The sequence below is a fragment of the Protopterus annectens genome, chromosome 2.part1, assembly GCF_019279795.1.
Source record: "Protopterus annectens isolate FY-2018-M chromosome 2.part1, PAN1.0, whole genome shotgun sequence".
NCBI lineage: Eukaryota > Metazoa > Chordata > Ceratodontiformes > Protopteridae > Protopterus > Protopterus annectens.
The window spans coordinates 1,870,930,319-1,870,956,545 of NC_056729.1; positions in this window are offsets into that span (position 1 = coordinate 1,870,930,319).

The window sequence follows — 26,227 nt, forward strand, 5'->3', positions numbered from 1 at the left end:
CTTTGCATAGCTGAAGCCTGACACTATTTGCATATTGTCTTTAATATGTAGCAAGCTTTGCAACATAACATAATGCTCTTGTTTTTTTTTTTTTAATAAATAAATAATTGCACAGTTGTGCAGGTGCTGTTGCGTTCATTAAAGAAATGTAAGAACAAAGTTTCAGAGTACCCAGCTGGCAAAACATTGAACCAAAATTGTTGATGTTTGAAAACGTTAAAAATCAAAGAAAAAGAAAGTACTTTATTTTAGAAGGGGTGGCAAGTACCCCCACCCCACCCCTGCTAAATATAAATACCAGCCCAGAAAGCACACTACAGTGGGGCAAAGGGCAAATGCTCCTTTCCCGGTATACCATAATCTTAGTAAAATAGCCTTTTTGAACTACGCCATAGTCAATGTTTCATACCATCTACAATTTTAACTCAGTGTTTAGCCAGCTGACATTCTAAAATGTTGGCTACCTAAAAGGGACCCATATACATACATATGTATATAAATATATATATATATATATATATATATATATATATATATATATATATATATATATATATATATATATATATATATATATATATATATATATATATATATATATATATGTATATATATATACATACACGTATACATATACATACAAATATATATCTATATATATATATATATATATATATATATACATATATATATATATATATATATATATATATATATATATGTATGTATATATATATATCCCATCAAGATTTCTACATAGGTAAGAAACACACAAACAAAATTAACCCCTATGTATCCCAGAAACAATATAAAATACTCTGTTGAAGTAGATTTTTCCCAGATTAAAATGGGTATTTATCGCTTAAGAAATAAGCAGATTCCAAACGCTCGCAGTTCATCTGCACAGAAGCTCTGCGACTGAACTTACATGTTATTCTTTCCACTGAATAAGATATAGGAGACCCAAAGTATTTTCTTAATACTGTTGGTGAAGACAGTAGCAGAGAGAACAGTTTGTTTTATTTATACTTTATTGACCGGATTAATTCCTCAAAACTAATAGCCTCTTTTCAGGCGAGACCTAAGGTGGTATTTATACTACTAATTAACACATTTAGGGAGGGTATTAGGGATGCTAACCTACTCTTTTCAATAGTTACATCCACATAAACCACCACTGGGTTTCATCTTAACAGTCGATCTAAAGGACAACACACTCAGAAGGGCAGCAGATTGAAGGTCATCTAATTTATTGCAGGTAAAAGAGTTTTAATACGATAAATGCAATCTCTAGTATGATTCCCTAACTGTGCAGCACCGTTTGAGAACGCTGTACATTTTACAGGATAAACTGTAGGGCATAACAGTTCACTGTTTTGTGCTGATGATTTTCTGCTCCAGCGTCTAAAGTTTATTTATGTTATCTGTTGTATGGGTGAAATTTATGTCTCCTTATGACTATATGGGTTTTAGATATCCTCAATTCCTACTGTCATTTATTAGTCCACAAATACTTATTGTTTTTATCTAAGCATTCGTCTTATGTCAAACCATATAAACATATCATTGCCTTTGTGTGATTTATATAGATAACAAAATTGAATAAAGAAATAAGTATGAATATCTATGTTAGCAAGCAGCACTTTGAGAAAAATACAAAAGACCTCTGTATGCCCTCATCAAGTAGTACACATACAGTATTTCTGTGTTGATCTATTTCTTACTGTCTGGCACACAGTAGATGACAAGGAAGGACATCAGAGAGATTCACAGTGCAAACTGTCAGTCTAGTAACAGAGACAACCCCACTGTCACAATTTTAGAATTTATTCAAGCCACATGAGTTCAAATGCCAGCGCATCAGACTCTTGTTTTTCTCAGTCTGTTAACTAAACTTTTGAACTTGGTTACAATTTCTTTCAAAAATAGCTTACTAAAATTAAATTCTTAACATAAGCTGAAAAATTCTTTAAATAATGCATTAGCATAAGCAAAAAAAAAAAAAAAAAAAAGGAAACAGAATGATAATTATGCAGTTGTTTTTCTTTCAGTTTTCACTAATAACTACACGCTGTATTTTGTTAATGATTTAAAGACATGGTCAGTGTCGACTTTGAAGAAATGCAACTGCTGCTGACCAAATTACTCACAGGAGTCACAACTCAAAGAGTCTGGATTGGGTTACGTAATCACAGGATGACAGACACTTGGTACTGGATAAACCATCAGCCACTGAACTACACAAGCTGGGGAGATGGAGAACCCAGTAACCCATTACTGCAGCGGTGTGGGGCGATGGTTCAGAATGGAACGATGGAGTTTGTTTGGAAAACAGAATGTTGCAACTCAAAGCTCAATTTCATCTGCTTGAATGCTTGAATGCTGTTGTTTTGTAACCAATGTTAATTAATTTGACTTTAAATTTCTCTCACACAAACTCTGCCAACCTGAGTAGGCTGTCGATGATGTCAAAAGAAGAGCTTTGTCTTAATCTGCGACTGTTAGTTGGGGTAGAGTCTATATCTAAAAGATGGTTTTAATAGAGATTTACATGAAATGCTAATGAAGTCACTTTCATATCTTTTATTTATTTATTTTTATTTATTTTTATTTTTATTTTACATTTGTTAACCGGGCTAATCCAACTGGAGTAGGTCCTTTTTCAGTGGAGGCCTGGGGAGAAAAGCTCCATAATTAAAAAAAACAATATCAATATACAGACACAAAAAAACAAACAAATGTTAAAAATAGAGACTTTCACTTTAAATATGCTGAGAAATAGCTGTTTTGAAAGAACTAGTTCCACAGTTGGATTCAACAACATCAAAATACAGACAGTGTTAAAAATGAAGAGGTGGACATATCTTTTACACTGTTTTTATGAAATTATATTTACCATGTTTAGATTCTTCTAATCATATAGCTAAGTATGTCCTCAGAGTTACTTGCTGCATATGAGCATTTGTAATGTGGAACCGGGGTGTGGGTTTCATTTAAATAAAAATCCCATAACATTTAATGAATTATATGTTGTGCTTAGATGCACAACTCACTTAAAAAATTTAAATATGTTTTGGCCTATTTATAGGCACTTATTGCAATGTTAAAACAATTAAATTCAGAATGCATAATACTTTAAGTTTAAAGCATATAAGTTTACTCTATTAATTACTCTGGATTCAATTTTAAATATTTTTGATTAAAAGAAATACATTTCCCAACTCTTTCTGTTTGCTTTATTTTCAGAGTGGCTCTCTTTGAGTGGTAGAATGCAAAAGTGCTGATTGTGTGCAAGTGTTGACATTCTCCTCTTGACAAGCTATTCCGGTCTTGGCTGGAGAGTGTGTGGCTTCCAATTTGGCTATATAAGTGCATCTCTCGCAAGTCTGAGTGTTGCGAGGTAAGAGGAGAGGGTTGTCAGTGTACATGAGGCAGTTGCTACATTGCCTCAAGATGGCCAAGTTCACCAGAGTAATAGGAGAAAGCACAGGGAACTGACCTTTAGACATGCCTGGAGGGGGTGGGCATTAATAATAAGTACTGGAGCTGTTTCCTTGTAGAATGTATAGTGCTGGTAGCACTTCTGTGCTACAATAATTGTTACAAGAAGTCTGGTAAAGAGCTAGACTAATAAGCTAGTGAAAGTGCAGGAGAGGACAGAACTAGTAGATCTATGGGAAAATTTGAAGAGCAGCCTTTGGTACTGCTCAGAAGCTTACAAACACTCCTGGAAACAGCAATTCTCTATCTGGACTAGACTAGTTTTACAAAAGATGGGAAACAAGGGCAAATGTGGGCTTTTATACCAGAAATATGAAAGAGATGGAAAAACTGCCCAAACAGCCAATAAACTACAATTTCTGGGCCAGAAACCACTCCTCTTATGGTAGATAGGCTACCTAGTACTTACCACTCCCACTGATAAGCTAGAAGGTTTCCCTCCAGCAGAGAAAGGTTTGGTGGGCTCAGAAGCGTACATACAATCCAGGATACAGCGAATCTGTATCTGGACTAGACTAGTACAGTTTTAAATCATCCACAAAAAGAAGATGAGAAGTCTGTATATTTTGTTGTTTGTTGTAGCCATGACCTAATCTATTAAGTAGACAGGAAAGGTGGGAAAAGCACAAATGCAGGCTTTTAAACCAGGAAATTGAAAGAGATAGAAAAACTGCCCAAACGGCCAATATACTACAATTTCTGGGCCAGAAATCTCTCCTCTTGTGGTAGATAGGCTACCTAGTGCTTATGACTCCCACTGATAAGATAGAAGCCTTCCCTCCAACACAGAAAGGCTTGGGGGGCTCAGAAGCTTACAAACATTCGTGGATACAGCAAATCTGTATCTGGACTAGACTAGTTACAGGAAAGGCAGGAAACAAACTTAGAATTTAGAATTATTTTTTACAGAAAAGCAGGTAAACAGCACTAAAAACAATTCAAGTGCAGTGCAAGCCAGCACACTTGAGTGTATAGCAGTATTGAAGCACTACAGTTTAAATAAATGCAATTTATTAAAAATGTATTCTGAACTGAATTCAATTATTGTTTTATTTAACTCTGGACAGTTAAAAAGTGCCAAAAAATTTATTTATCATCTGAGAAGCACACTCAGTCAGAACACAGGGAAATTTTAGCAATTTTTTTTTTTTTTTTACTAAATTGGAAAAGGAGGAGCAGACGATAATTCAAGGTTAAGAAACTAAGTGGGTTGGCCTTCTCAAGTGTTCTCTCTGCATTAGGCAGAATGAGCTAATGACACTAGACTGGGAGGAGTGTCCCAGATCAAATTTACAGTAGGGGTGGGCAGCTGCAAAGCCACCAAGTATAAGAACAGAATACCAATAGGAAGGGAGGGTGGGAAACAATCAGTTATATGATACAATCCTTGGCAGGAAATCAGAACAAACACAAACAGATGTTTAACAAATGGAGAAAATTTCCAGTTAATACCTCACACACAGTGAAACTAGCTAGAAAAGATTTACAAACAGTGTGACAGTAAAAACCTTATTTATCAGTCCCTGTGAGGCAGAGAATTTTAGTACAACCGTGCAAATTGTTTATAGCAATAAAATACAATAACAAGTATGCAGAACACAATAAAAGTGCTATAAATATCTATAATAAGCAATAACTAGTAAAAATAAGCAAAAAAACAGGATACTTAATGTTATATATCACAGATCAGAGTTTTGCTCAGTGCCCTTCCTCTGATTATCTCTGTGTGAAATGGCAGAAACACTCACTTTTTAAGTAACAGAAAGTTGAAACCTGAAACAACTTTAAAAAAAGCTCAAAAGAACCAATGAGTTGCTTACTCCAAGCCATAGTCCACATAACCAAAACCAGCCAATGACCATAAGCACTACACTATCAATGAAATGAAAAATTACTTTTGCTGAACTAAGATGGCCTGGAACATGTGCTTAGACACACAGCCTCTGCAAACAAACAACTAGGCCCAGAACACAAGCCTGTGCTTGGCCCCAATAGTAAGTGTGAAGGTAAAGTGAGAGATACCTGTGTTTATATCGGAACACATGTGACAATCCCACCACCATTTTGAAATTACAATCATACATGCTAAGTACAGTTAAAGACAAAGGGTGTATATATATATATATATATATATATATATATATATATATATATATATAGCTTGGGGTGCAGGTCATGACTGTAGCATCCCTGACATATCTAGTTGTGACACTACTTACGCTTATACTCTCTACGATTACCCTGTCCTCTATTGGTCCATCTTAAATTCAGTTTCCCTGTTACTCTAGCATGTCCAAAGGTCAGTCAATGGTTTCCTCTCCAGCCCAGCTGGTGAATCTGGGAATTTTGAGGCAATGTTACAACTGTCTCATGTACACGGACAACCCTCTCCTCCTCCAAACAGGTTCAAATATATGTGAGAGATGCAACTATTTAGCCAAACTGGAGGCTGAGCTCTCTCATCTCAAAACTGGTGTAACCAGTCAGGAGGAGAAGGTAACCTCACACAACACAATTCCAGTATCACATAGTCCCACCACATCAGCGAACCAAACACTTAAATACACAAAAACATACTTGGAGGCTCTAAATAAAAATCTACCTAAGCAACAGAGACCTCCAAAGCAGACATCCAAGCAAACACTACCTCAAAACAAAACACACACAACACATAACCCACAAAGTCAGAGTGCCAAGCAGCCACAGCCCTTAAGGCTGAATAACACACCTGATACTCTTGTTATAGGTGACTCTATTGTCAGACACACTGACATCCCGCTCACCAGGCTGAATAAAGAGAAGGTCACGGTGAGCTGCCTGTCGGGTGCTAGGATCCGACACATAACGCAAGCACTCAGGTCACTCCAAAGCAAATACAAATATGACTCAGTCATTGTACATGCTGGTGTGAATGACCTGAGACGTACTTCCCTGGACTACATGAAACGAGACATAGAGGAGCTCTCTGATCATGTAGCCCAGGCTGGTATGACCCTGACCTTGAGCAGCATCTTACCCTCACCTAGAATGATGCCACAGTACAAAGACAAAATGATCGACTTTAACAATTGGCTAAAATTGTGGTGTCATTTAAAGGGGATCCAGTGTCTGTCAGCCTGGGATGACATGCTCGACAAGCCACGTTGCTTCGCTAGGGATGGCTTGCACCTGTCACCACTGGGCTTTTGGATATTGGCAAAGGCTCTTGCCACCCCCATAGTGCCTTTTGTAGGCAAGGCTCAAAAGTCAAACCCACCCCCATAGACAGCACAAGGAACAAGAAACTAAGGGTAATGCTGCTAAACGCCAGAAGTCTTAACCTCAAGATGCACACACTCAAAGCTCTCCTCAGTATGGAGAACATTGATATCTGTGCAGTGACAGAAACCTGGTTCAAGGCTCCAGAGAGCACCCCAGCACTACCAGGTTATACCTCGTATCATGCTTTTCGGCCCCAAAACCCGGACCGAACCACAAAAGGAGGGGAGTTTCCATATTTATCAAGGATATCCACACCTCCAGGTTAGTGGCATTGCACAGTATCGGAGACCATCCATGTGCAACTAACAGTGGGCAAGACTGCTTTTCAGTTTATAGCATCCTACAGACCACCCTCTCAAAGTCAGGAATCCCATTCGGCTTTCCTGAAAACATTGGAGAACATGAAGATCTCTCCGAACACCATTATCTTGGGTGACTTCAACTACCCAAACATTGACTGGGAGCACTACTCAAGCCCCAGCACCTTAGCCCAAAGATTCCTGGAAATTATAAACTCAAATGCTATGGAACAACTAGTCACCACTCCCACAAGAGGGGACAACATACTAGACCTGATCATTACCAACATGGGGACTCTATGCTCCACACCAGAAGCATATCCCTCATTGGTAAGATCAGACCATAAATTCATTTCACTGGATGTCCACATCCCGACCCCACCCCCAGCCCAGAAAACCACAGTGAAAAACTTCTCAAAAGTGAACATCTCACTTCTCAAAACCGAAGTGGAATCCTTCAAGGCCCCAGGGCCAGTGGAAACTACAGCCCAAACTGCAGAATCCTATATAAATGTATTCTACGGACATCTCCAGGAATGCATGGATCATGCTATCCCAAACAAAACCAAGACCCAATCATCCAAAGGCAGGCATCGAGTCTGGTGGACCCCTGCCATAAATAAACTGTACAACAGAAGGAGGAAGCTACTACATGATAGAGCAAAATCCCTAATAGGGAAGGCATCTCTGATCAGTACTAGCAAAAAATTAGAATCCCTCATAAAATCCTCCAAGGCCAGCTTCGAGAGAAAAATTGCACAGGACACCAAAGACAATCATAAGGCTTTTTTCAGTTATGTTAGAAACCTGAGATGCAACTCCCAGACTTGTTCTGAGTTGATTCTAAATGACAAAAAATACACTGAACCCACAGACATCGCCAATATCCTGGCAGACAGGTTCAGTGCAAACTTCTCCACCCCCTCCTCCCCAAAAGAGCAAGTATCTATCCCAGCAGAGGGCTGCCTCCCAAACATCTCAGATGCTCAGGTGAAGGCTGCCCTCTCCAAAACAAAAAACACTGCTTCCATGGGACCAGATGGCATCCCAGGTTGCATCCTACATGAACTACAAGAGGAACTAATCCCTCAAATAAAACAGCTATACAATCTCAGCCTCACTACAGGATATGTGCCCACAGAATGGCGTACAGCAACAGTGGTCCCACTCCACAAAGGTGGAGCCTCTACGGACCCTGAAAACTATCGCCCCATAAGCCTGACTAGCTTAGTCTGCAAGGCTATGGAGAGGATCATCATGGAGCTCATAAACAAAGACATTGGGGACCTACAGACACTAGTTCCTACCCAGTTCGGCTTTGACAAGGGCAGATCCTGCCTTTTGAACCTGGTTGACTTCTTTGAAACAGTCACCAAAGCCATAGATGAAGGGAAGGTAGTCCACACAGCCTATCTGGACCTTGCAAAAGCATTTGACACAATACCCCACTTGGGCATCATAGATAAGCTATCCAGCTTAAATATAAACCCCTATGTCACAAGATGGGTTGCAAACTGGCTCAAAGACAGAACCCACAGAGTGAGAGTTGCTGGAGCCATGTCAGACTCGAAACCGGTCACAAGTGGCGTCCCACAGGGTTCTGTACTGGGACCACTCTTGTTCGGTATATACTTTTCCGAGGTACAGGCAAACGTGGGAGGACTATGGCTCACCAAGTTCGTAGATGACTGCAAACTGGGCGCCATAATCAACTCTCCAGCTGACACAAACATCCTTCAAAAAGGTCTCACAGAGACAGATAACTGGTGCCAGTGCCATGGTTTAAAGCTAAATGCCAAAAAATGTATAGTCATACCCTTTGGCAAATACAATGTGCCCACAAATTACCACATAGGCGGAAACCCATTAAGTACAGAGAAAGTTATTAGGGACCTGGGGACCCAAGTTGACAGCAATCTCTCCTTTGAAAACCACATTGCCAAAGTGGTTAGAAAGACCTTCTACATAGCCCACCTCATCATGAAGCGTTTCACATCTAGATCAAGAGAGGTAATCGTGCCCCTTTATTCATTCCTCATCAGGCCCATCATAGAATACAATGCCCCTTTTGGGATGTACCTTACCCGACACCTGCAGCAATTAGAAAGACCCCAAAAGTATCTCACCAAGAGGATCAAGGGTCTCAAACAGATGCCATATGCTGCTCGGTTAAAAAAACTCCAGCTCTACTCAATTGCATACCGCCTACTTCGAGGCGATCTATGCCTGACATACAAAGCTATGTCAAATCCAGAATTAATGGACATGCTCCACCTCAGTAAATCTAAATCCCTTAAAGCCTCACGCTCGAGGGACTTGAACCTCAGCACAGAAATAAATAGAACTTGCTGGAGGGACAGGTTCATAACCCAGAGGCTCCCTTCGGTCTGGAATAGAATTCCAGTTCATGTGAGGCAGAGCACCTCACTGAATCTCTTCAAGAAGAATCTCGATAAGTGGATGGGGGATCGTAGGTTTGTCCCAGGGATTACTCCCGTGTCACTATTAGACAGAGGCACAGTAAACTAAACCTTAAAAAGGGCACAGTATACTCAAATCAAGGGGTGGTGTAAGCCATACAGAATTGGGCTAGGCTTATAATTGCCCCAGGGCAGATACCCTAGTATGAACCTATGAACCTATGAACCTATGAGTACAGAAGTGACAGTGGAGTAACAGTGTTCTCTGTTCTCTGGTAATGGTACATGGCCATACTAATCTGGGACATCCTTGACAGACACATGGCGTTATCATCAATCCAGTCCCCACATCCAGGTCTCTTCCTGGTATAAGTGAGCAGTTATTATTCCTAGACAGGGAACCAAGAAATCCTCTATATCTGTAAATGCACTGTTTGGCAGTGGTCCTCAAACTGTGGCCATTCTGTCCCTTTTGATGGCATTGCCATTTCTAAGCATGGAGAATCGTATTGACCCTCATGAGTCAGACATATAGTACTCTTCTGTTATGGCCACCAGTAGCACTGACACCATGCACCACTCCCTGCCACACCTGATTAAGGAAGGTCTTGCTACTCTTGTTCTTGTCCATCATCTGCCTGTCATGGGCATGCAAGGCCTGTAGGGTTATGTCTGTCTCATCTAGCAGAAAATTTATTCAGGCCCTGATACTTGTTTGGCACAATCACAGTCCTTATACGCCACCACTTGTGGTGCAACTGTGCCAGTGCCACATGCCACAACTGCTACACAGTGACATCACAGTCAAGAGCACAACAGTTCTATATTATGTGATCGAAAAGACTTTTCTTCGAACATATAATATTCAAACCCAAAACATCAAACACACTAAACTGCAAACATCCATGTTCTAGGGAAAAAATTCAGTTAGCCGTTCTTTCAGTTTGCCCTTTTCCCCAACTTTCAGCGATCTCGGAGTTGGTGTATTTAGTTAGGGGTGTGTGGGGGGCACAGTCACCCATGTCAGGGGGTGTGAGGGGCAAAGAGCCCCACTTGATTAGGATTGTGAAGTTTATGTTGTTTGTTTGCAGCCTTGTGAAATTTTTCCCTATGAAAAAATTTACGGACGTGGCCATTCGTGGTTTAGTATTTTTGATGTTTTGGGTTCTAATATTATGCATTCGAAGTAAAGTCTCTTCGATTGCATAATATAAACCCAGGACAACAGCATGCCATGTAACACTACCATGTAAACAACTCAACATGTACCACATAGTCTGTAGGCTACATTGGGTGGGCAACATGCACACACTCACACACACACACACACACACACACACACACACACACACACACACATATGCGTGTGTGTGTGTATGTGTGTGTGTGTGTGTGTGTGTGTGTGTGTGTGTGTGTGTGTGTGTGTGTGTGTGTGTGTATGTGTGTGTGTGTGTGTGGCTGTGGCCTACAGAACCACACTGTTGTTCATCCACATCTGAGCATATTTATTGTCTGCTCCATGACCCTGTCCTGTACCCCTTCTTCCTTCCATGTTGCTATTAGACTACACTCTTCTGTACAGTGTGTGCCCTCCCTCACCCCACCTCAGTCTTTTCTACCACACGTGGCCAGCAGCAGCCCCTGCACTGTGGCTTCCCAAAGTGGGCCTGAAACAGCCATTCTCCGTACAGTGTACCCTCACATTCTCACCACTAAACTTGTCAGTGTCCATGTCATCCTGCTACCTTTACACCACCCACACAAGCAATGCATCTGCCTGTTATGTGTGAGCTCCCATGCATGGCTTCTGTATGCCTTTGCTTCCACACGTGGCTGCTGTATGCCTTGCTTCCATGAGTGGCTGCTGTATGCCTTTCCTTCCTTACCACAACTCCTTTTTGCAGTTGAGTTTCCTATAATTTACAGTAAAGGCTTTATTTTCCTTGGTTAATTAGTTTCCAAGAGCTCACTGCACCACAGTCAGCATGGCCATAGTGGTCCTGCCGTTTTTTGACCTAACATGGACCCTGTATCAGCGCAGCTAAGCAAATCATCTTATTATATGTGAATGTTTTAGAATTGCACTAATAAAGCAAAGCATTAGAAACCTACCAAAATGTTTTAGGGCCTGTGTCTGTCTGTGAACATGTCAAAATGTTTGTACTACTGACTGAGCATGCACAGCTTGCTCTGCAGATACACTAAGCTGCATGAAAATTGTGCTAATGGTTCACAGCTGCTACATATTATCCAGCATGGCCTCTGTGTTTCCAGTTAGCAGCATAGTAACATATTGCATGGAGAGTGTACTGGTCATTAAAGCCATGCTTGGTATATGGTAGACATGCTAGTACTCCCAATTAGTCTACATCTATCAGTCTTGGCCATTTTACTACCCTTTGTATCATGCTAGTTGCAACAGGTAAGTGGACAGGTCTAGGGATCTTTTCAGCCATTACTCAGGACAGAGGCAGTGTACTATACAATGAAGAAGAATTGATACAATATGCAGTACAATATAAAGGGTAGATTCAAACAAAGATAGAATCAGATGTACACAAATGAGGCCTTTATAGTCTGCAGACATAACAACAATCATGTATACACATTTGAGGTCTCTGCAATTTCAATCATGACAGCAGTGTAAGGCGTAGAGTACATACAGTGATGAAGTACAATAAACATACAATGTGGAGCACGTACATTTGAAAATATATGGCATACCACATTCCTTCATTCTCCAGCTGCAACTAACTACCCTCCACCACTTCTCTTCCTCAGAAAAATACAAGAGAGTATTTGCCCACAAAAAAAAAAACCCTCCTCTCCTTCCTTATCTCCAACTATTTCTGTTTTGAATTATCTTTCTGAGTGTTCCTTTTTCTCGGTCCTACTTCCTTCTCTTTTCTCTCCCCTTTCCTCCCCTTTGTAAAGTTAGGTACAATGTCACTGTACCATGTCATGGTACCCTTATATGGGCTGCAGACAGTTTGCATGTGGCACTACGGTGATGCGTTGTTGCATATATGAATTTGCATATCATCAGATATGCAAGCTTCATGCCATCTACCCTTTGGCTTACATGATTGCAACAGCACGGCTTGTGTGTAGGACAGTTGCTGTCAGTAGTGCAGCTATGATGCATTCACTTCATTGTCCGTCCTATGCAAGCATCATGCTATCCAGGCTCTTCTACATACATAACAGGTAGTGGTCTTCTTTGCACGACAACAACCATGCTGTTTCTTACTTTATGACTGCATTAACAATCATTCTGAATATCCCCCTATATGTTATCTGACTTTAAATATGCAATGACTTTAGGAAGCTAAATGGCATTTTAAAATTCTGTGCCATTTGCTGCACATGTGGCCTGCCATCCTAGTGCCCTGGTGGAAACCCAGACCATTTGGCCAGAATTCCCTATCTCAAAGCTCTCTTCTGTCCCTAGACAGTATAATTCCTGACTCCTACCTACCCCCAAGCCTTGTGTTGTCCCAGTTACCATATCCACATTAAATATACATTGCATGTGATATGTTTAGTAAAGATTAAAAAGTAAACAAAATCAACCAGCAAACAAGTGCGTGTGCGTGCATGTGCGTGCGCGTGCGCGTGCGTGTGTGTGTGTGTGTGTGTGTGTGTGCATGCAAGTTACTCTTTCATAGCCGTGTATTTGCAAATATGACCTAAAATAAGCTCTGTTATCTGTATCTAGCTAGGACAGTTTTGCAATTCAAAGAATGAAAAAAAAGTGTGTCGGTGTTGTGGAATGTATTAAAAGATGTGTCATTTACGAATGGGAATATGTGCATAAATGGGAAAGGAATGTCATATACATGTAAATATTGCAAGCTGTACAGGCTTAATTTCAGTTGAATGATGTGTGATTTTTGTAAAATGTGATCTGTTAAAAGTTACTTCAATCTAAGCCACATTGTGTTTTTATCGGATTAGTTTTCATAAACATATTAGATGTTTTCATTGTTTCATGAAGCCTGAATCACATTTCCTGTTATTTATACAAATGGAGATTCCAGAAAAAAAAATCAGTGCTGCCTTACAGAGTGTTTTATTAGATATTTGCTGATTTAATTTCTTTTTCAGCTCAACAGTAAGTGACCTGTGTGTGGATCGTTACCAGAAAGAAGATTATGTCACTGCTCATACAGAATAATGTCAGTTTTATGCAGCCTTTGCAAAAAGCACACTTTTCTAACAGCTTGTGCTTTTTCTGTATTAAGATCACTGCTGTGACAGACTGTACAAACTGGTGAACACGTAAGATAGTAAAGGCTTTTGTACAAATATCAGCAGACATTACTGTATGCAGATGCAATAAATGCAAGGGAGGGTGTAAATAAGGACCAGGGCAGCTCCCAGCTAAAAGTATCGAGGAGATCCTCGCATTTCTGTCTGACTGTGTATGTGTGAGGGGCAAAAATGGAAGTGAGCGGAAGAGCCTTTGTCCTTTCAAAAGGACATCAACATATTATGTATGTATGAATTACAGTAAATGTGGATGTGAGTACCTGGATAAATGTAACTGGAATGAAACAGACAACCAGATACAGAGGTTTCTGTAGGATGATACCTTTTATCATAACAGTATAATTCATCGATGAGGGCATTAGAAAGCAGGGAATTAAAATATATTCATAGGTTCACAGGTGTTTACTAGGCTAACAAACACAAGGGCCTTTTTAAGCTTAGCCATGCATCCCAAATCTCTGACAAGTTCTGGTACCCTTGATAAGTGTAAGCAGGGGCTTGGGAGATGAAATATTTACATGCAGAGGCCTGGGAGATGAACCATTTACAGGCTGCTTGTGACCATTAGAGACACAGGTGCCAAACCAGGGATGAATTTGTGTTTCCCATACAGTTCTCCAAGTTTCATTTGAATTGGGTTAGGGCTCTGCTTCACATGGATGGGGACCCTGTTGCAGAGACAGGATAGTCTCTGACATACATATCTGTCTGTCCAGCAGGTCTAATTTATATTTCAGGCAAGGTTTAAGTCTAAAGACTTGGGTAATTGTTTTGTGGATATGCAAGAGGTCCATTAGAGTGGAGTCTGACAGCACCCTGTATACCAGACATAGATCTTCCCTTAACAGCTGTAGGAGATGGAACACAGGGCTAGGGCCTTGAAGTGGTCTGCATAGGACATGTTACTTGTGTCCTGTATTTTTTTAGTAAGGAACCTCTGGGGACATTCCAGTTGTTGGATATGCATGGGTAGGTACATACCATGGGGGACATTATACTCAATGATAGGTCTGATGAATGCCGAATACAGTAGAACAATGACTTACTTGGACCTAGATGTCATACCTTTGTTTATAAGTTGCACAACATGGAATGATTTCCTTAAAAATCGGTCTTCCGTGGCTTCGCTATTTTTGTGTTTCGAACATTTGGGTTCGATATTACAATGCTCGGACTCCTGTGAGTTTGACATTGTAATATAGACCCCACCCAAATACAAGCATACCATGCATAGTTCACTTGTAAATAAACACAGTACACATATTGATACACATCCCATTGTCTCATCAGGAAAGCCACTAAGGCGTAACACAAAACCAAATGTATTAGTCACAGGCAACTCTATCGTGAGACACACTGATGTGCCACTCACCAGGTTGGATAAGGAGAAGGTCATGGTTAGCTGCCTGTCAGGTGCCAGAATCCAGAACATCACACACACACTCAAGTGTCTCAACAGTAAGTACTCTTATGACTCTGTCATAGTACATGGTGTGAATGGCTTGAGACGTACCTCTCTGGACTACATGAAAAGAGACATGACTGAGATGTCGAATTATATGTCCCAAGCAGGTATGTCACTAGCATGAGTAGCATACTGCCCTGCCCCAGAATGATGCCACAATACAAGCAAAAGATATATGACTTCAACAATTGGCTTAATTTCTGGTGTCTATCTAAGGTGATCCAGTTCTTGTCAGCCTGGGATGACAAGGTTAATAGACCTCGATGCTTTACCAGAGATGGTCTTCACCTGTCACCCCTAGGTTTTTGGCTTCTGGCTAAGGCTCTTGCCTCCCCACTAGTGCCATTTTTAGGCAATGTCACACGGACAAAATTTCCAACATAATGTCTTCCTCAAAAGCCAATATAAGGGAATTCTGCTAAACACTAGGATTCTTAACCTGAAGATGCACTTGTTGGAAGCTGCCCTCACCTTGGATGATGCTGATCTCTGTGTAGTCACAGAAACCTGGATGAAGGCTGCAGGGAGCACCCCAGCTATACTGGGTTATAACGCTTACCACTCGCTCAGACCATCAGATGACAGGAGGAAATCCAAAGGATGGGGAGTATCTATTTTTATTAAAGAGACATACTCCTCCAGACTGGTATGCCTTAACTAGGCCCTGAACTTCTCCATGTACAACTCTCTGTAGCTAAAACTCCTCTACAGATTATCACCAGTTATAGGACCCCCTCCATGAACCAGGATACCCATAGTGTCTATCTGGACCTCCTGGAATCCCTCAGTATACCACTGAACACCCTAATTTTGGGGGGCTTCAATTACTCATCAATATTTTTATTTATTTGTTTAACATGTTTTGACTGGAAAAGCCTGTCTTGGAATGAAGCCAATTTTCAGCTGAGTTCCAGGGAAAAACACTCCAAACATATGTCTTTGTAACGTGGAAGGATAACCGGAGCAAACCCACAAAGATGCAGGGAGGACATGCAGACTCTGCACAGAAGGCATCCCAGCCAAGAATTGAACCAGAGTACCTCTTGCTGTGAGGTGATAATTCTACCGCTGCACCATTGTACTGTTCAGTCAGTAGACTGGTCTAACTACCCTAGCAACTGTGTGCTCACCCAGAGATTCTTGATCTGTGTTAACTTCAATGCCCTGGACCAGCTGGTCGGCACCCCTACTAGGGGCCCAAACAGCCTGGATCTGGTGCTCACAATCATGAGTAATCACTGCACAATCCCAATTGTGAAGTCATCTGTAGTGAGATCTGATCATAAGTCAGTCATCCTAGAATTAACAGTAATGTCTGACCCGCCCCCCAGCTGCAACTAAACTAATAAACTTCTCCAAAGCTAACTATAATTTCTTATGAGATGATATTACTAGTTTCATATCCCCTACCACTACTGAAAGCAAGGATACCTATGCCAAGGTTTATAACAGTGCCTTCTACAAACACCTCCACAGCTGCCTTGAATCAGGTGTACCCGATAGGAAAAAAATAAGTTCTTCATGTAAGAACAAGCCTGCATGGTGGACTTCTGCAATAAACAGGCTATATAACAGGAGACAAAAATGCTGTTCAAAGGCAGTGGAATGAGGTCCCCAAATTCTAAAGACTCCCTCATTATATTAAATAAACAAATAAGACACCTATTGAAAAAATGCAAAGCCAACTATGAATCTGAATTGGCCCACCTAGCCAAGGGAAATCACAAGGCATTTTTTGGCTACATCTGCAGCCTCAAAGGAAATATTTAGACGTGTTCTGTACTTGTCATAAATGGCAGAACATACACCAATGCTGGTGACCTTGCCAACTTGCTGGCAGACAGGATCAGTGAAAACATCTTCCTCATCACCACCTAACATACCAAAAGGCAGAGATCTCTAAGGAACAAGTCCTAAATGCCCTCTCCAAGGATAAAAACATGGCCTCTATGGGACAAGACAACATCCCTGGCTGCATCCTAAATTGCTTAAAGCAGGAGCTTAGTATACTCTTCAACCACAGTCTAAGCATAGGGCATGTTCCCGCAGATTGGAAAACTGCCACTGTCATCCCCTCCATAAAGGGGGCTCCTCTACTGATACCAGTAATTATAGACCAATAAGTCTAACCAGCCTCATACGCAAGTCCATGGAAAGAATCATTGGGTCTATATTAGATCAGCGAATGCTTAAAAAAGCGAACGCTGATTGATCGACCTTATGTAAGCAAAAGCTTACAATCTCGAACTGTCAGATCAGCAATTTTTTTCCTAGGGAAAAAAAATCGCTGATCCGAAACACATACACATAACACAAGCCCACCAAACAGAAATCCACACACATACACCTAAAATCTGACACTTAGCCCTACACTAAACTATGCACACACCGCTAACTATCCACTTACCTTAACCCAAACCCTAACCCTAAGGTCCGTCATTATCGCACACTCATCTCACCCGCTCCCTAACCCTAACTCACCTAAACCCGCCCTAACCCACACGTCCACACAATCGCACACATACCTAACCCGAGCCCTAACCCTAACTCACCTAACCCACCCTAACACTCACATCCACACAATCGCACACTTACCTGAATCCGACCCATAACTTGCCACCACAGCACTAAAAATACCGAAGCAACAGAAACGGACAACTGAATTCTTTCCCTAGGAAATAATTCGGGTTTCTGTTTCTTCGATATTTTGAACATTCGCTAAAATAAGGTTGATCAATCAGCATTCGCTTGTTTAAGCATTCGCTGATCTAATATAGACCCGAATCATCATGGACCTCATCAACAAGGGTATAGGCGATCTCCAAATCCTGGGACCATCCCAGTTTGGTTTTGTCAACGGGTGATCATGCCCACTGAACTTGGTGGACTTCTTTAAGAGAGTCACCAAAGCCTTGGATGAAGGCAAAACTATGCATACTGCCTATTTAGACCTGGCCAAGGCCTTCAACACCATCCCCAACTCAGCTATCATAGGTAAACTCACCCAACTGAACGTAAACCAGTATATACTCAGGTGGGGTGCTAACTGGCTCACTAATAGAACACACACAGTTAAAATAGGAGACTCTCAGTCCACCACCACATCAGTAACCAATGGAGTAGCACAGGCTCCGAGGACATTGCCTCCAGAAAAAAAAACAGGTTATAACTCCCTGCACTCCTCCCTTATTAGACCAATTATAGAATACAATGTCCCCATTGGCATGTACTTTACCAGACACCTCCAATAATTCGAGAGACCTCAGAGGTAACTTACAAAGAAAATTCTAGGTGTCCAACAGCTATCCTATGCTGCTAGACTAAAATCCCTGTCGCTGTACTCTGCTCAGGGGTGACCTCTGCCTGCCCTGATGAAATTGCTACACATTTCAGAGCACCACAGAGAATGAGACGTCCAACCAAAAAGTTTTTTTGTAAAACTAGCTTTAATCCTTAAAAGTGTAAGTGCTTTTATTTTTGTCCATTAAAAACTTCAGATACGTTTAAAAAACAAATAAAACTGTTTAAATCTCCCTCCATGAAGTTAGAAACACACCCACAATCCATTACATTAGCCAGAAAGCTAAAGTCAGAAATTTAAAGGCATCTACACACATAATAAAGGGAATATATACAAATGCAAATAGTATTTGTTGCACCTTTTACTATTTACTATTTGCATTTGTATATATTCCATTAGCTATTAGCCTAGTAGCTTCCTATGATCCTATGACCCTATGGAGGTTTACTGTATTATTATTGATCATTTCCATGAGAATTATTTCCATGGCTTTACATATAAGACTAGTGAAACTTATGGGTCTGCAGTTTCCAGGGTCTGTAGATGGCCTACCTTTGTGCAGAGGGATGACTGTTGCTGTTCTCCATTCGTGCAGCACAAAGCCTGTTTGAAGACTACAGTTAAATAGCAATTCCAGGGGGCCTGATAGGTCATGTTTCATGCTATTTAGAAGGCATCCTGGCATATTGTCTGGACCCATTGATGCAGTGTTTTTGACCTTACAGACAGCATTAAGGACCTGTTACCAAGTAATAGCAGGGGGAGTTATATTTGATGGTATTTCCTAAGGGAAGGTTGATGGGGAGAGAGGGGTACAGTTGGAGTCGAATTTGTTATCTGGTAGGTTTGCTATATCTTCTGGCTCAGTATAACTGGCTCCATTTACAATACGCTCTGCTCACAATTGTGCATTGCCTTTGAAGCTGTGGACATACCTAAAGAACGCCTTGTGGTTGTCCTTGATCTGGGAGGCCAAATTTACCTCAGATTTGGCTTTGATAGACTTTAGTTGACCTCTGAGGTGTTTGTTTAGTTTGATGTGAGTGCTTTTATCCTGCTGGGTGCTGCACCTCCTAATTTTTGCCCAAACATAACCTCTGATTAACTGATTGGATGGCCTCAGATAACTGAATTATGTATAATTAACTTGTGTGTGAGCTCAGGTCATGGCTGAAAGGGGTCAGAAGACCAGCCTATCTGGCCATTTAACAATAAAAAGTAAAAAAAAAATAATAATAGTTGATTTAAAATGTGTAAAGTAAGTATACTGTTGCATGGAGGTTGAGAATATTCTCCCAACAGTTAGCTAGATGATAAGGTTTTAATTGACAAATTTAGGTTATATATAAGGAGGCTGTGTAAAAGCACCTGACCAGTAACCTCCTTCATCTTGAGAATAATTGTGAATGCGAACCATGAAAGCAATGAGTGGGACAGCCCAGCCATGGTTAACCTTTCACCTGAAATTGTGGACTATGTCTTGGCTGGAAGTACTTCCTTACCAGTATGGCATGAAAGAGGTCTGACACATTAGAAAATTAAAAAAAAAAATCCAGTAGCCTGGAAAGGCTATGTGGACAGGGAATATTTGGTGAAAGCAACCCAAGGCACTGCTTAGTTTTGTTAGGGACTGCATAGCCAAGTGATGTATTATACTGTTTTTCATTTTTGACTTCTCAAAAAACAAACGTTCTTACATGTACCCTGCATCTGATACATCATTAGATATACATTGCTGGTGTGTGTGGGCATTTGTGCAGGGACTTACATTTATTTATTTTATTTATTTATTGACATTTGTTAACTGGGTTAGTCCAACTGAGCCAGTGGCCCATTTTCAGTGGAGACCCAAGGAGAAAAGCTCCAGAGGATTTACAATCTTACAGTAGATAAAACAAAAATATAAAAGATAAACAAAAAAATATAAAAGATAAGTTCACTACAATTTATAGATTCTATATTCAGTAAAGCAGTCAAACGTATATTGCAAAAGAATAACAAAATTGAAAAATGCACTTGCCAACAACTTGTCAGTTTCTCACAGCATCTCTCCTGCCAAGTACAAACCATATTTGCACCATTTCATGTCTTACAGTACTTTAACTGCAGTGTTCCTGATGTGGTTAACCAGTGACCTTAATTCTGGAAGAATTATTAAAATTTGGGGCTGAACAAAGCCTAGTATAATTACATCACAACTGGGTGGTCATAGATGCTATAGCTGCTAAAATCAGGACTGTGCTACCCATGAATAAATGAATCTGGGAGGATTATCTAGAGTTATGCTTGGTGGAGATAGAGTGTTACGTTACAGCAAAGGACTGGAACCAAACATACATAGGTTTATAGGTGAATACTAGACTAACTGCCTTGAAGGGCCATTTTAAACCTAGCCAATAACCCAAAGTAAGAATCAAACCCTGTACCTTATTTCGATGAGGACCATAGCCATTATGCCAAACTCACCACCAAGGTGAAAATCCTGTTATCTCAACTGAGAGGAGAGCCACTGAAAATATATGTGGACGTGGAAGGAATAACTAAATGGAATATGACAATCTTAAGAAAAAAAATACGTTTATGAGTATGATATAACCACTGAAATACAAGCAATAAAATAACATTTTTATATAGATAAAAGGGTAGTTCACAAATGCATAACTTAAATCTGTCTGAAGTTTGTCTTGAAACTGTTAGGAATCACAAAGTAAAAATATTAGAAATGTTGGCAGTTGACAGAATTAAAAGACCTTTTCTTAGTACTATAAGAATGTAGGTACTGCAAAATGATGCTAAGAAATCTGATCAACTTGTAACTTAAAGTAGAATATTTAATTAGTTCATGCTATAATGCTTAAAAATGAATCATCTGCTTCTTAAGCTAAACTGCAGTAAAATGCACCTTTCTCTGTGAAATAAAAAGCAATAATTAATGTGCTGATTTGTTACAAAGGTGGAGGAAGAAGACATGTTACATTCGGTGATGCTAAGAAGAATGCTATGGACATAAATGTGAAAACTGAAATGTATACTTTAGCTGAACTTTTGCCAGTCTCTGGGATAACTGAGGTAGCCCTTGTTGAGCGTCTCCTGATGCATAAACATAAGCTGAGTAAAAATCAGAAATACTGAGGTTATGTGCACAGTGCATTCATGGTCACATCAAGCATTTTCCTATAAATGCAGGCATTTGCACAGTTAATGAAAACTTGTCATATTCTGTTGCTCTAACTCCTGAATTAAGTCATGAGGCAATACCAGGACAATACTTTCCTGACTGTTAAGCATTATAGAAAATGTAGGAAGAGGGAGAAATAATAGGCAAAGTGATGCAAGCTGTTACACTTAATGAGCAAAAGGTGGAACAAACAGTAGCTTGGTACACCTATCCAGTATAAGATTTTGGGGTCCCTAACACTCACATAGTGTCCGAAAATTAAAAAGCAAATGGAGGGAGTTTAAATATAAACTACAAAAGGAGTCAGAATTTGGTTGGAATTAAACAGTAAAAAGGATCCTGCATGTTATCAATGGCATGCTCCAATAATGGTGCAATCGAATCCCAAAATTGTAAGAGATATTAGTACTGAATTTAAAGATTAACTAATAGAAAACTCTGAACAAGCAGCTCAAGACAGAAGTATATACTATAATTTACAGGCAGTGTGTATACAAAAACATAAAGGCAAAATGTAGAAAAAGAAAGAAACCTGCACAAGGATCCTCAGAATTAAATCAGTACAGAAAGTGAGCAAATTAGGTGAATGGAGAATTGTGGGCTTATGATTGCAAGTTTAAAGCTAATAAAGCAAGTAATGGTAGGCTTTAAACAGAGAGACTCTGCAAACCAAGAAAACAAATACATCTGTTGATAAATGTTGTTCTGACATAGAGTTGGTTGTGGTTGAACAACACAAGGAAAGAAATGACAGTAGGAGGGTGGCTTTTGTGTATCCTAGGTAGAGTAACATAACAAAAAGAGACCCCACAAGGGGCCTGTACTTACAACTGGGGACATTAGTTGGAGAATTATTTTTGTTTCAACTACCCTTTTCAGGGAGGGTAAGATATAGAAGAGGCTACAGTAGCAGTGGGGTGGAAACAGATGTGACTGCCAGTGTTAATAAAAGAGAATTGAGTATGGTGGAAGCCAAGAACTTAGGGCACCTTATAGGAGAAAGTATGCTAAGATTACAACTGCAACAAAAATAGGCCATAATAACTGGGCTGTACTCTATACTGTGAGAAAGGTGAAGGCTTTTTTGGACTAGCTGTGGACTTCTACAGAAAGTTGATATTTAATTTTGTGATGATTGCTTACTATTAGATTTCCCAAGAAGAAAGACTCCTATCGAGGTGGAATTGTCTCTTGAGGCAGCTTGATCATTTAATGAACTAAAAAGAATCATATTTTCTGAACCCGTGAAATAAGTCTTGCCTTAAGAGTTTACTTTATATCCAGTCATGTCATTGGTAGGTTTAGGAGCAGTAGCATTCCAAAAATTTTGAGGTGAGGAGCACCATATGTCTTTATCAGTAAGAACCTGAGGAATGCAGGAAGAATATTCTCGGCTATTGAAAGTGGCCTTTCCTGGCCTTTAAATATGAACTGCTAGGCAGACACTTTACTTTACTCATGGATCATACTCCTGTATAAAACAATAAGTAAACTGATGGCAGTACAAAGGAGGGCCAGTGGACACTGCGCCTATAATGGTTTTATTATTTAGTGACCTGGAGACCAATCCAGCCAAGAGAAATGCTGATGGGTTACCTAAGGTCTAAAGTGCACCATTATGCTTTGAAACCATCTGGTTTTCTATTAGGAGGAAGGTGTAATGTGCTGCTTAGAAAAAGTGGGATATACTTTTTATAATGAGTAAGGTGCTATCAGCTAGTTACAAAAATATTAATTGGCAATTAAGGTTGTTTATAAAGATGCAAACAGAAAACAGCAAACCAGGAAGTCAGCTCATGACCTGTAGGATGATTGGACATGTAGATTAGGAGAACCCACAACCTGACTTCTCAACTCTCCAATTTTTTGCAGAATGTCCAGAATTTTGCCTCATAATTTTGGTCTGTTTCTCATACAATTTTTGTTTTTTCAAGTAAATTATTGAGGATTGAAGTTAGACAAGAATGACAGGCATCTGAGTTTCACACTTCATACACTTCAGAAAATTCATGCAAATGGAAAACATGCCATTGTATTTTTCTACGTTTATAAACACAATATCTAAAATTGTCCCTAATTTTTGTGCCTTTGTGTCCCTATTATTTATAGCTTTGTCCAGATTTCTTGCACTAAAAGTTGGGAGGTATGATCACTCACAACTAACCTCTGGAGTGTACCAGAGGAATACCTTGTGCAGAAGTATTTCCTTAAAGTGTTATAAGCAGGTCCTGGAGAGGGTTGCATTTTTGGACTTTTTTAAACCAGCCTGCATTCTGGAAGAGTCATGTGTGTGATGATAGGAGCTACTGCCAGCACCGCTAGCTGGAGGGTTGGGACGGTGGCCTAATGGTTAAGGTGTTTGCCTTACAAACACAAGGTGCAGGGTTTGAGTCTTGCAAGTGATAATTGGCTAAGCTCACAAGGGCAGTTAGCTTAGTACTAATCTATGAATTCTTTAAATAATTATATGTCATTTGTGAATATCAGTCTAATTTATATAAGTTGCTTCTGTTACAAATGTATTACAACTGTATGCCATGTGTATATCATACTGATTTGAACAGAGTTTAGTGCTGAAAAGGCATTTGTAAAGTGCTTGTGTTTGAAATGCTTCCACAGTTTGCCTTACTCAACAGAAATGTACATGCACTATTGTAACTATTTAAATGTATATGCTTTAACAGAGGAAACCGGAAGACAGATGGTTAACCTTAGCCCAGCAAACTTTAAAATATATCGGAAATTAATTCACTTTATAAGCTAGGTCATAGAGATACTGTCTCTCAGGTTTCAATGCAGCCAGAGACACCGAGTCTATACTAGGAAGCTTTCTGTATTATCTTTGGGATGAACTATTTACTACTCTAAAGTGTGGAAGTATGAAATTATTTTATGACTTCCAGCACCTGCTACAGATATGAGCAAAAGCGGTTGTGCGTGTATTTTTACAGGTAGGTGCTAAATCCTTCCTGGTTCCAGCAATGGAGGTTTGCCCGGGAACTACAAGTCAGATGACCAGAAATGATGTCATTCTGCAAGCTATGCCAGAGGTAATATTTGAGATATTATTTTGAGAAGTCTCTTAGTGAGACTGAGCATTCTGTATTCTGTCTTGGGCCAGACAACAAGAAGGACCATTCACCACATAATCTGTCTTTCTCTATTAAGTAAGTAGGGAATAGTATAATTCTCTTAGATTCAGTCAGGAATGTAATGAAACTTAGTTTAGATATTGGTCTTCATTATTTGTCTGAGCCTGTCCTTTAATGTTATGTTAAACATTTCCTGTTATTTTAAAAATTTCCTGTGATTTTTGAACTCTGATATCACTGTGAATATATACTTAGTATTTTCTTGTTCTTTTATTTCCTATTTGCAATGGTGATGGACAGGTTGACAGACGAGATCACACAGGAGTCCCCGTGGACTATGATGTTTGCAGATGACATTGTGATCTGTAGTGAGAGTAGGGAACAGGTGGAGGAGACCTTGGAGAGATGGAGATATGCTCTAGAGAGAAGAGGAATGAAGGTCAGCAGGGCTAAGACAGAATATATGTGTGTGAATGAGAGGGAGGACAGAGGAATGGTGAGAATGCAGGGAGTAGAGGTGGCGAAGGTGAATGAGTTTAAGTACTTGGGATCAACAGTTCAGAGTAATGGTGAGTGTGGAAGAGAGGTGAAAAAGAAAGTACAGGCAGGGTGGAGTGGGTGGAGAAGAGTGTCAGGAGTGATTTGTGACAGACGAGTACCAGTAAGAGTGAAAGGAAAGGTCTACAAGAGGGTAGTGAGACCAGCTATGTTATACGGGTTGGAGACAGTGGAATTGACAAAAAGGCAGGAGTCAGAGCTTGATGTGGCAGAGTTGAAGATGTTAAGATTTGCACTGGGTGTGACGAGGATAGACAGGATTAGGAATAAGTATATTAGAGGGTCAGCCCAGGTTGGAAGGTTTGGAGACAAAGCCAGAGAGGCAAGATTATGTTGGTTTGGACATGTGCTGAGGAGGGATGCAGAGTATATTGGGAAAAAGATGCTAAGGATGAAGCTGCCAGGTAACAGGAAAAGAGGAAGGCCTAAGATAAGGCTTATGGATGTGGTGAGAGAGGACATGCAGGCAGTTGGTGTAACAGAGCAAGATGCAGAGGACAGGAAGAAATGGAAACAGTTGATCTGCTGTGGCGACCCCTAATGGGAGCAGCCAAAAGAAGAAGAAGAAGATTTTCTTGTTCTTTTATTATTTGTTATTAAATATATTTAAACCTTTCATTGTGGCTGATCTTTGTAGAGATATTTACGTTTTGAGAGTGTTTGCATATTTATTTGGTGACACTGTGTGGGCCACTCCTAATAGCTTTGCTGTTGGTCAGACTACCTTTTGTATTAGTATTAATTTCACTTTGTATATTGTGTACCCTTGGAAAAGCCTTAAAGTAGCTGCAAAGGGTTCTGATGGCAGTGGGAACTACCTTATAGTCTGGGCAAGAGGGGGCATAGCTAGTTAACCTGTGCCAGCCTTTCTCAGATGTGC